The sequence below is a fragment of the Lissotriton helveticus genome, chromosome 6 (genome assembly GCF_964261635.1).
Source record: "Lissotriton helveticus chromosome 6, aLisHel1.1, whole genome shotgun sequence".
NCBI classification, from domain to species: domain Eukaryota; kingdom Metazoa; phylum Chordata; class Amphibia; order Caudata; family Salamandridae; genus Lissotriton; species Lissotriton helveticus.
Window position 1 is genome coordinate 229,567,434 of NC_136067.1, and position 12,910 is coordinate 229,580,343.

Below are 12,910 nucleotides of genomic sequence, written 5' to 3' on the forward strand. Positions count from 1 at the left end.
GCGTGGCTAGTGTGTCATGAAAAGGAAATGTCTCACCAGTCAGTGCCCCCCTCAAGCCCTGGAGCCCGGTGCCACTGCACCTGCTGCACCACTGGGAGCTACTCTCTCGTACCCGACCTGTTTTACAAATCTCTCGAGACTTCCAAATAGCCCATTTCTCTCCCGGGAAAGCTTCTGCTGAAGGTTTTGTTGGTCGCCGGTGGGAGGAGCCCGTTTCCATGCTGACAGGCCACAACAAACGCTCACAAAAGCAGGGAGCGGTGGCACCGTGACCCCCTGCCTTCAGCAAACAGATTCTGAGAAACGCAGCGTTGTTTTTTTTCCCTGCATGTTCTACGGCGGCTCCGTTTCAGCTGATTCAGGAAAAAAACAGCTGAAGAACTTCATTTTAAGCACGAGGCTCCCTCCTACGCAGAAATCAGGGCATACGGCCGCGAGCCAGAGGTGATCCATTCCTTACACTGTATTTAGTTCATTGCTTAAATAATGCTGCAGCTGTACTTTTTTTCTTTGGATAAAAGCACATGGGAATATTGTTGACGTTTTGTTTAGTGCATGTTTTATTATACTGTCATGTTTGCCAAGTTTCAGATTATTTATGTGTGACAGTTCCATGGTTTGAGTGTGCTTTTGTGTGTCATTCCATGCTTTTTGTGTGACACTATGAGTGAAACTTAATTGCGATAAAAACCAAGCAGAAAAATACACGAAAAGATGAATATCAGAAAGGGCCCCACTTGGTGCCATATGAAGAGGTAGAAGTGCCAATTGCTTTTGATTCAAAAGTGCATGCACCGAGGTAGTGCTGGTAACTTGCTGCCAGTGTTGGATGGGGATGCTAAACAGGCCTGGGAGCCCTAAAAAAGTGACCCACATTTGCGGATTGCACCTTTTTTTGCAAATCACTGGTTCAGTGTTATTATAAGAAGGGGGAGGGGTTTTCTAAAGGAGTCATGTTTTCTTAACTTCACTGAGATAAAAAAAAATGCAAATGCTGACTGGATTCTCTGCATGGATTAGTTCATAGTGGTGAACCACACATGAATATAAGCGATGCCACGTCTACTCAGGCCCCCAGCCCCATCTCAATCTGCATTCCTTAATGGGCTGTCTCAGAAAGAGACTGGGAATGAAACCTCTGCCCTGTTGGTAAAAGAGAGGTAAAACAGACTCATCTGCCTCTGGTAAGGCCACTCCAGCGCCCACTGGGCCTCTGACGACATTAGAACAGCACAGAAACAGCCCAAATCGGCCACCATGCTGCCCAGAAAAGCGTCCCACAGCTGCAACTCTGATACCAGCCCCTCGCTCTTTGCCTGAGTGCCCGCTTTACCAGTCCGACCCTGCTGGTCGCATACTGTCATTGAATCACCACTCACCAACAGCCTGGTAAAACAGTGCACACTGTCCGAGGTTTATCAATGACAGCTCTTAATCTTTTATTGACCCCTTATCCTCTGTCCTGGCTGCAGACACTGCTAGCAGCTGAATGCTGAGTTTCACTGACTTCCTTAGGATGCTGACAAATAGCTTTTCACACTTGTGGAACATAGAGAACTACTGCTGAGTTAAGAGGAACTCTCCAAATTGCTTGACAAAATGTTCTAGAGAGGGAATGACTAACAGTGGTGTAATCTGAACAATATCAGTGGGGGTGCAGGGGAGTGGTAAAGGTGTGGTATGCAGCATTTAGGAGCACATTGTCACAAATGTATTACAAAAGGACGGTGTGGTAGGCAGCACACTCAATTACAGACAGCACATTTTCCATCGAAACGATCATTAAGGCCGCACAGGCATACAGTTTTACTGATATGCCTGTATAGTGCACAAAGTAGGTGTGGAAATTGCGTTTCTGTAAAAAATTTATAATTTCTGTTTCACATAGTAGTTTCTTATTCTTAATTTGTTTTCATACTATTAACATTTTTGTTTCCATCATACTTCAAAATTATTTAAAAAAAGTGATTCATTTGTGCTTTTCTAATGTATTTGTTTTGAAATATTTTCACAGTTCATTTACAAGTATTTAAATGGTATTGTGACATGGAAGAAAAAGACATCCTGCAGCCATTTCTTTCACACAAGCAAGATTTTTACATAGTTTACTTTACAAAATTCTTACACTTTGCAGTAAGAAAAGAAATGATAGTTTCAAAAATAGTAAATAAGAACAGCATGTTGTTGATACACTTTTGTGTTAATAAAAGTGCATGTGGTGATTGAACACTGAACCTTTTACCGTGGCACCAAAAACCAGTGGTATTACAAAACTTGACGGGCCCCCTTGCAAAGTAACCCAGTCAAGAGCTCTCAAGCTAGGGGCCTGTGCACAGTTGCAGAGGGGCCCCCTGGAGCTCGGCCCCCCCTGCATCGCGGGGTCTATTGTTACGCTACTGCCATACAGACATATCATTTTAAAAACTCTAGTAGATGGTCGCAGCTCCTCTTGCATTATGCATTGGCAATGTCATTATCCCATAACAGCAGTGACTGGGCCGAAGCAGACACAATAGTTAGTTCAAGATCCGATGACTTAATCAGAAGCATTATATGTAAAACTTACTCGCCGATACCAGCCACTGCCATGGAGAGCCAATGCCTAAAATGTAAGCCTGTCTACTTGATTGTTTTAAGGTGCTCAACTTTCTTCGGGTGGGTTTTCTGGGCGATGTGGCATTAGCAGCTGGCACTGACAAGTCGCCTATTCCAGGGCTACCCCACCTTACCTTGGAAATCTGCTGCCGGCCATTCCTGCTCAGCTAAAGTTTGTTTGCTGTCAATTCCTCACTACAATCACACAGCTATGCCATTAATTACCATGCTTTTCACACCCAATAGAATCCCCTTCTTCTCACTTCCTAGGGATGAATGAAAATATACCATTACAGTGTACGGGTAAACTTATACACTGGTTTACCTTCCTGATACGGAAGACAGGATTGTAGAAGGCTCAATGTGCAATAGTAGATATAGGACCATTCCTGCAGAAAGTACTGTTCAGCTTAGTAAACAGCTCGTTCAGACGTTATTATAAGGGGAACCAGTTTCAGAGTCCCCAAATCTAGTTTTCGTGGCCTTTGCTCTCCTTGCTGCTAATGCACCTCCTCTCCTCTGTCTCACCTTGTGCCTTGCAGTGCCGGTGGTGTCAGGAGGCGCAATGAATGCATGAAAAATGCACTTTAGTGCAGTGATGAGGACCACTGCACTAAAATGAGTTAGTCTACCTCCTGATGCGTGGTACTTGGCAGGTCTGTACTGTTGTGTTGCCTAATAAATGCTCTATGGCAATAGTTCTTAATCTTTTGACTCCTGAGGACCCCCACTTAATCATAACTGGGATCTGTGGACATGCAAAGAATCTTTAGTAGAATCTGGGGACCTCACTGAGGGCCAGACGTAGGTCGCCAAATACCGCTCGGTAACGGCCGAATTCGGCCGTTACCGACCGGTATTTGGTGATTGAGATGTAGGGGCCATAATTACACAGAATCGGTAATTTTACTGATTCAGTAAATCCCAGATGTAGGTAGCACTGTTCACAGTGCTACAGGCCTTCAGAATTCGGTATTTTACCACCCAATCCTATTGGGTGGTAAAATACCGAATTCAGGTGTGCATGCACATCTGTGCCATGTGACACACAGACATGCCCTTAGGGCATGTCTGTGTGCCACATGGCACACATGCCTGTACTTGGGGTGCTAGAGGGTGTCAAAGTGACACCCCCTGCACCCTTGCAGGATTCGGTATTTACCGAATCTGTAAATACCGATTCGGTATTTCACATTGATTCCTATGGGCTTCAAGGCCCATAGGAATCAATGTGAAATACTGATTCGGTATTTACAGATTCGGTAAATACCGACTCTTACAGATTCGGTAATTTTTTACCTACATCTGCCTCCTTCCTATTTACCGACTCTTAAATACCGATTCGGTATGAGTCGGTATTTAGGAGTCGGTAAATAGGAATTACCTACATCTGGCCCTGAGTAATTATTGGAACCCAGGGATTTCGACCTAAGCAATTTAGATGATTTGAACCACCAATAATATTGAAAAATTAAAAAAAACAAGCATTCTTTAAACAAACACAAAAATTGTGAAATATTTAATTGAATTCATGAATACAAACAATTTCAAACATTTAATTTTAATTGAAAGGTTGGAGCTTTTCTAAATGCAACTGAGGCCACCCATCACCCATACTATATTCTGTTTCAAGCCCTTGCACCATTAACCAATCTGAGAACACCAATGTAATTTTTAATCTCTAAATTCGAACTCCTTTATATTTATAGAATAGTTTAACATTTTCAAATTTGCATTTTGCTTCCTATTCATATTTATTTAATTTTCTAAGCAGTCGTGGACCCCCTGAGTTGGCATCGCTGATCCCCAGGGGTCCCCAGACCACAGGTTTAGAACCACTGCTGTATGGAATGAAACGTTGCAGTTTAATAACAATTCATTGCAGAATGTCAGAGAATACAGAATCACGTATTTCTAAAAATTGTGGCACGATTAAGAACATATATTTATAACGTACCTAATAGTGAGCTAATTAAATAAGCCAAAAACAACCTAGGAAACTAATCTGACAAATGACTGAATGTAATCATGCATAAACAGAAATGATAACTATAGTGATTATGTAGAAATATATTTTTGTTTTATTTTGATCATTTTCTTGTGTTCTGATACACATTTCATATTTATCTATACATATTATTTTAAAATGACAAACATATGTGAATATAGCAATTGTGCAAAAATCAGCTAATCAATAAAGAAACATAAATGAAAAAACTAATGAAGGACAGAAAAGGAAAACAGATATTCAAATGACAGTGATGGTACACAGGGCTATTGGAGTAAGCAAAGCGGTGGGTGGAATCTCTACGCGCGTTTCGGCATTTGCCTTCTTCAGGAGTCCGTCATTTGCACTAGGACATATACATAACACTGAAAAACATATAAGAAACCGTGTCATACATTATGCATATTATTATGATTATTTACACAGACTACTTCCTAGGGCCTAGGTCTCATTTATATACAAAAAATCACATAGCACATATAATACAATAATACTATTTACATATACACATAGGGAGCAGTTGTATTTACATAGACATAATACTATTTACATATACACATAGGGAGCAGTTGTATTTACATAGACATAATAGTTCTTTGTTATTTATGACATTGGGTGTTTTGAAACATCAATATATGGGACATGCCTTATTGATATTTGTGGGACACATAAGTTTATTACTACTTTCATTCTGATGGCCACTAATTTTATAAAAACTGTCTTCTTGTCTTCTAATATTTAGAACAAGTGTTTCTTAAGTATACTCAACAGTAAATAGTAATTAAACTATTAAGGATAAATCTCATTTATAGGTGCTGAATGATACATATGTAAGATGAAAACCAAAATGAAAGAGAGAGGATAGAAAAGGGCGGCTTCCTAAATTAATATTAGAGACAAGGGGTGAAGGAAAAGAAGAGAAGAAAAGAAAAGAAAAGAAAAGAAAAACTGATGAAAATACAGAGATAGCGTCATGAGGGCCTACAAATTATTCTCATAGTGGTCCATACATACTGAATAAAAGAGCTATAGGGTTCGACAACTCTAATTACTGTAATTTCTATATCTGATGATTACTTACAAAAAAGGTGGGCGTGACTCTCTTCTATAATTGATATTCTGATCAGATAGTGCAACTAATTGGTATTTGTTATCAATGCTCTGTAGGGTTATGTGGAATACCCTGCATTTTAACAGGAGAGAAAAACATAATCAGAGAATGGAATCAAGGTGGTTATCACAGTCATCTGGTATTACATTGCTGGATCTAATTATTTGAAGGACGTACATATAGCATAGTGCATTAATTATTACTGTCATGTAGATAGAATATATTTTGCATTTGTTGGTTTATATCTAAATCATACCAGGTGAAGATAGTATCCATCACTGTGGACTATAGAGAGAACCTGTTAGTACCTTGTAGAAGTAATGTTATTTCTTATGTCTGCGCTTCATAAGCAGGACACTGATGAATAGAGTCCAGTAAATACGATGGGGAACGCTACAGGGAAATAAGCGAATGTCAGGGGTAGATACCATCTAAATCTCACATCTTATATGCGGGTATCCATATACTGACATCTAACCTTAGCTCATAGTGGATATTTCTTATTGTTGTTTGATCCGCGGTATTAATAAAATCTTATAAATCTCCAAACCTCTCAGTAAGATGTTCATACAACCTATAGAATGGAATATATCGACTATTTTAGAGAGCTGTCTAATATGCAAGACTGATACACGTTATTCCACTGCGTGGTCTCATGCGTATCGTAGTTACCAGAATATCATAAACTTATTTTCACCTGACGTAGTGGCATCGATGTTTATATTCAGCTGGGAGGGCATAGAAGGGCGCCACACGGACCTGACAGTTGTAACCTATGTAGGTGAAAAAGGGTGACCGAATTAAGATGGATTCCTACTCTATTACAAAATACCGTCTAGGTTGTCCTATTGAAACTAAGACATTGGCATTACCTTGTTTATGACTTAAACTGCATAGTATTCAGTAATTAGGTTCTTGATGTAAGGCGAGCTAAGACGTTTGGTGATTGTCGGCAGTTGCGCTAGAAAACATGCAAAAACCAAAAAACGGGTGTCAAAGTTATATCGCCTTCGGTTTGCCAATATAGGTATAGAGACAAGGGTCATGTTTTACCTTCGTTAGCAACAAAAGCCGAAAGTCAGGCGGGGTTCTCAAAAGCGTCCCAACTCGTTATGGTGCTAGATGGAGCCAGCTCTTGGTATAGATTAACTAAATACGTTGTTCTCAGCGGTTGCGCTAGAAAACATACAAAAAACCGATAAACGAATGTCAGGATTGTATCACGTCCTATTTTCTGCTATCCATACTAGGCGAAGGATATTATCTTACCTTGATGAGCGGATCGGGCAGGAATGCGACCGGGGTTCTGGAAAGCGTCCCTCCTCGTCTTGATTATGGATGGAAACAGCTAGATGTTTAGCCCTGTTTAAATAATCCGCCCAAACGAGAAATACGGCAGGTGTGCCTAATAGAGACAGGGAGGCCAGAGCTAGCTACGGCCAATCAGCAGACACCAGTAGTTCCAATATAGAACTACACGTAGGGTCGTAGCGCGAGAGCCTGCAAGTGTCGTAATACTTGTTTACTACTTACTATTCGATCACATGATTGCAGCAGCCAATAGGCATTTGTCAGTAGTTCTAAATAGAACTACGGGAGAAAATTATATTAATACCCACCAATTACTAGCGTTGCAATAATAATACAACATAGAAGGGATATTTATTGGGCCTCAGCTTGCTGGTATCTATCAGTATTATCTGTATCTAACTACATAACGGCAAGATTGTGCATATGACGGATGGCGCGTTACTACTCGAGGTTTGGTCACGTAAAGATGTCTCCCAATTAGCGTCCTCGAATAGTTTCAATGGAACCACAGGCACAAGATTAACTAATCTTCTGCTATTACAGACATTTGTCTCAGAAAGCTTATATATGGAGATATTATATTTATATTATTGCTCACATAATTTATTTATTTAAAGGCAGTATACATTCCATTTCAATCTGGGTGGAGAAGAGTGCTGGGGCTCTTGCCATCCTCTGATGGTTAAGAGAAACTCCTGTCTTTAAGGATAGATATAAGCCTTTGCAATGCCAAATATGATGTAGTTTAAATGATAGCTTGTTCCCAAGGAATTTCGCAATTTAATCCCGTAATGGTAGTGTCCAGAGAAAAAATCCAGTATACCTCCATCTTTCGTCGGATTTTATCTGGGCATAATCCTGGTCTAGCTTGTATATTTTCAAGGATATACCATCTTAAATCTTCTGGTGTGTGACCCTGTTCTAAAAAGTGTTCTACAAGGGGGGCATTGATCTTTTTAGTGCGTATTGCAGATTTATGTTCTGTTATCCTTTTGTTGATTGCCCTAGATGTTTCCCCTACGTATCCTTTCTGACATGGACATAGTATCAAGTATACCACGTTTTGCGTTTTACAATTTGTCATTGTTTTGCTAGAGATAATTCTGTTGTTGAATCTCAGATCTTTACCTTCGATGGCTTGAGGGCAAATTTTACAATTACCGCATTTGAAGTTACCTTTCACTGGGTGGTCGCCCGTTATACTTCTTTGTACAGTTTTTGGTTTTTCTGGCAACCTTGATCTTACTACTAGGTCCTTTATGTTCTTATTCCTTTTATAGGCAAAAACTGGTTTTGATATCTCATCTTGTTTTGATTTGTTGACATTTAAAAGATGCCAGTTAGAGCAGATAATTTGCCGTAGTTTGTCATTAAATAAGGAATGTCTGGTGACAAATACTAGTTTGTCGTTTTGTTTTTTGTCCTTGTCTTGTAGTATGCACTGTCGATCGAAAAATCGGGCTCTTTTAAACGATTCCCGGACAAGCCTGTGCGGGTAGCCTCGATCTTCAAATTTCTGTTTCATGACTATAGATCGATCGTCATAGTCTTTTAGCTTGGTGCAATTGCGCCTTAATCTTAAAAACTGACTGAACGGGATGCTATTTTTTTGTGTGGCAGGGTGGAAGCTATTATAGTGAAGCAAGGTGTTGCGTGCAGTGGGCTTAACAAATAGATCCACGAAAAGCTGTCCCTGTTCATGCTTGATGGTTAAATCCAAAAATTCCATCTCAGTGTTACTAATATGGGACGTGAATTTGAGGTTGCTGTCACAATCATTTAACCATGATATAAATTCATCAAGGATATCCTCGTTATCATCCCATATAAAAATCACGTCGTCGATATATCTCGACCAGTGAAGGATTGTCTCGAAGAATGGTGCAATTTCATTAAAAATGTAAATGTTTTCGAAATGTGCCATGTAGATGTTGGCTATGGTAGGGGCGCAAGAAGCCCCCATGCTGACTCCTTTGGTTTGTTTGTATAAATTCCCAAGGAATTCAAAAACATTTTCTTCTAGAACAATCCTTAAGCAGTTCAAGATAAAGGTAATATCACAGTCGACCTCAAATGAATTAATAAACCATTCTGTCGCTAGGATAGCACCATCAATAGGAATGTTAGAGTATAAACTCTCCACATCTAACGTCACTAGCCATTGTCTTTTTTCATTAAAAACCGTACCTTCTAGTAGATTGATAATATGGCCTGTGTCCTTCACATATCCAGGAATATTTGATATGTATGGTCTCAAAATAGCGTCCAAATACTTTGATAGAGGTTCAGTAATACTCCCAATCGTATTAACAATAGGGCGAAAAGGTGGATCTACCTCGTTTTTATGGACCTTTGGTGTCCCATATAGACAGGCCATTCTAGGCGACGCCACATTAAGGTAATCATACTCTTTCTGGCAAATATGGCCATCTTTTAATGCCCTAGATGTTAATTTCTGAATCTTTTGTTTAGTTTTAGTAGTGGGATCTTTTGTTATTGCACTATAGAATACATCATCGTTTAACATGTCTTTAATTTTTGCTGTATACTGGGAGGTGTCCAGGATAGCTATACCACCTCCTTTATCACAGGCTTTTATTGTAATTGATGGCGATTCTTTTAAAGATTGAAGTGCATTGTACTCTTCTATTGTGAGGTTAAAAGGAGTATTGGGTATATACTTGGTCGCTGTTTTGACCTTTTTAGTGACAATTTGTTCAAAGATGTGGATCTCCGGAGACACTTGGTCTAACGTCGGGGTAAAAATTGACTTAGGAGCTAAGCCAGATTTATTAACTTCCCTAGAGTCGGACTCATTATTGGAGAAGAAATCTTTGAGTCGGATTTTCCTAAAAAACGCGTGCATATCATTAAACAGTTCAAATTTGTTAAGACCAGAGTGTGGTACATAACTCAGTCCCTTAGAGAGTAATGAATATACTGCCTCAGTGGGCGCTTGGTTACTCAGGTTAAAGATAGGGATAGTTATTATTCTCTCCAATAACGTGAATTGCGAGTTTCCAGGTATCTGTTTGGATTCATCTGTTGATGTTCCTGGTATTGGGGTTGATGGTCCTGGTAGTGAGACTGATACTGTGGTGTATTTTGAGGTTGATATCCTCTCTGCTGGTAAGATTGACGTGGTCGGTAACCACCTCTGTACTGCGACCGATAGCGGGGTCGCCAGTTGCCCCTGTTCTGTGGGCGTTGTCCTAAAAAAGAGGATCTGGATCTTTGGTTGAATTGATATCCCTGATTTAGATATGGGGAGGCACTCCCAGTACTATCTGAGTCTGAGGTATTAGAAAAGGTGGTGACCTTTCGGCTATTTGTTTCATTTGATTCATGCTGAAAGTCTGGTTGTGAATAGTAGCCTTCAGATAAGTAAGGATACACTTTTTCTTTATTATAATATCTCAGATCTTTTTGGAATTTATCCAGTTTCCGTTTAGAAAGATAGTCTGAATAGGAGTTTAATTCTGACTCTACTTCTTCTAGTCTTTTTTTAATGTCAGGAATGGTATCCAATGATTTGATTTTACTCTCTAGATCCAGTATCTCTTGTAATAGTTCCAGTAATACTGTTTTTGCTGTCTCCACTATCAGCATCATCATGTCTCTCGAACATCTGTTCGCAATTAAGGACCATTTTTCTAAGAATTGTTTAACTTGAACGAATAGGCCCGGAATATTCTTAATTTGAAGACCCTGTGGGATTACTCCGGCCTTCAAATAGTCAAGCATGTATTTTCCATGTAATTCAATCCGTCTAGATTTTTTCTTAAGATCTAAGAGTTTCTGTAGTTCTTCATTTTGGCTATTGTCAGATGAATTAATATTATCAAAATGTATGGCAGCACCCACCATTGAAGCAAAGTCATCATCTGTGAAACCAAAAGATTTCATAGTGGCCATGTTGTTGTATAGGTAGCAGCCGAAAGAGGTTGCGCCAATTGGTCCACAGTTAAGAAAGTAATGTTTAAGAATTATATAAGTAGGGATTCCGAATGGGGTTTTTTTTGGACCAAAATTAGAGATAAGATATAACACAGAGTCGATAAGAAAAGGGGAAAGAAAGAAAAAAGAAGAAAGAAAAGGGGAAAAGAGAGGATAATCAGAAATGCATCTAACACACGTATTCACAGTCCTATATTTATAGGTAGACTCCCATTGCTCCTAAAAAACAGCCTCAGATATTAAAAAATATATACATACCCCTCAAGGAAAAGTCCTCGAGTAACACAATTTAGAAAGAAGGGGACCCCTACTATTGGTGAACTCACTAAATGTAGGGAATAATATAAACTATATTTATAACGTACCTAATAGTGAGCTAATTAAATAAGCCAAAAACAACCTAGGAAACTAATCTGACAAATGACTGAATGTAATCATGCATAAACAGAAATGATAACTATAGTGATTATGTAGAAATATATTTTTGTTTTATTTTGATCATTTTCTTGTGTTCTGATACACATTTCATATTTATCTATACATATTATTTTAAAATGACAAACATATGTGAATATAGCAATTGTGCAAAAATCAGCTAATCAATAAAGAAACATAAATGAAAAAACTAATGAAGGACAGAAAAGGAAAACAGATATTCAAATGACAGTGATGGTACACAGGGCTATTGGAGTAAGCAAAGCGGTGGGTGGAATCTCTACGCGCGTTTCGGCATTTGCCTTCTTCAGGAGTCCGTCATTTGCACTAGGACATATACATAACACTGAAAAACATATAAGAAACTGTGTCATACATTATGCATATTATTATGATTATTTACACAGACTACTTCCTAGGGCCTAGGTCTCATTTATATACAAAAAATCACATAGCACATATAATACAATAATACTATTTACATATACACATAGGGAGCAGTTGTATTTACATAGACATAATACTATTTACATATACACATAGGGAGCAGTTGTATTTACATAGACATAATAGTTCTTTGTTATTTATGACATTGGGTGTTTTGAAACATCAATATATGGGACATGCCTTATTGATATTTGTGGGACACATAAGTTTATTACTACTTTCATTCTGATGGCCACTAATTTTATAAAAACTGTCTTCTTGTCTTCTAATATTTAGAACAAGTGTTACTTAAGTATACTCAACAGTAAATAGTAATTAAACTATTAAGGATAAATCTCATTTATAGGTGCTGAATGATACATATGTAAGATGAAAACCAAAATGAAAGAGAGAGGATAGAAAAGGGCGGCTTCCTAAATTAATATTAGAGACAAGGGGTGAAGGAAAAGAAGAGAAGAAAAGAAAAGAAAAGAAAAGAAAAACTGATGAAAATACAGAGATAGCGTCATGAGGGCCTACAAATTATTCTCATAGTGGTCCATACATACTGAATAAAAGAGCTATAGGGTTCGACAACTCTAATTACTGTAATTTCTATATCTGATGATTACTTACAAAAAAGGTGGGCGTGACTCTCTTCTATAATTGATATTCTGATCAGATAGTGCAACTAATTGGTATTTGTTATCAATGCTCTGTAGGGTTATGTGGAATACCCTGCATTTTAACAGGAGAGAAAAACATAATCAGAGAATGGAATCAAGGTGGTTATCACAGTCATCTGGTATTACATTGCTGGATCTAATTATTTGAAGGACGTACATATAGCATAGTGCATTAATTATTACTGTCATGTAGATAGAATATATTTTGCATTTGTTGGTTTATATCTAAATCATACCAGGTGAAGATAGTATCCATCACTGTGGACTATAGAGAGAACCTGTTAGTACCTTGTAGAAGTAATGTTATTTCTTATGTCTGCGCTTCATAAGCAGGACACTGATGAATAGAGTCCAGTAAATACGATGGGGAACGCTACAGGG

General features: G+C 38.6%; 1 protein-coding gene across 1 annotated transcript in view; it reads left to right on the top strand.

Moving 5' to 3' along the window:
- Window positions 1-259: 259 nt before the first annotated feature.
- ANKRD66 (ankyrin repeat domain 66) overlaps window positions 260-12,910 on the top strand; it is a 44,473-nt gene continuing 31,822 nt past the window's right edge. The window contains exon 1 of the mRNA XM_078646750.1: window positions 260-444. The gene's annotated coding sequence lies outside the window, so the exon portion shown is untranslated. The remainder of the gene's footprint in view (window positions 445-12,910) is intronic.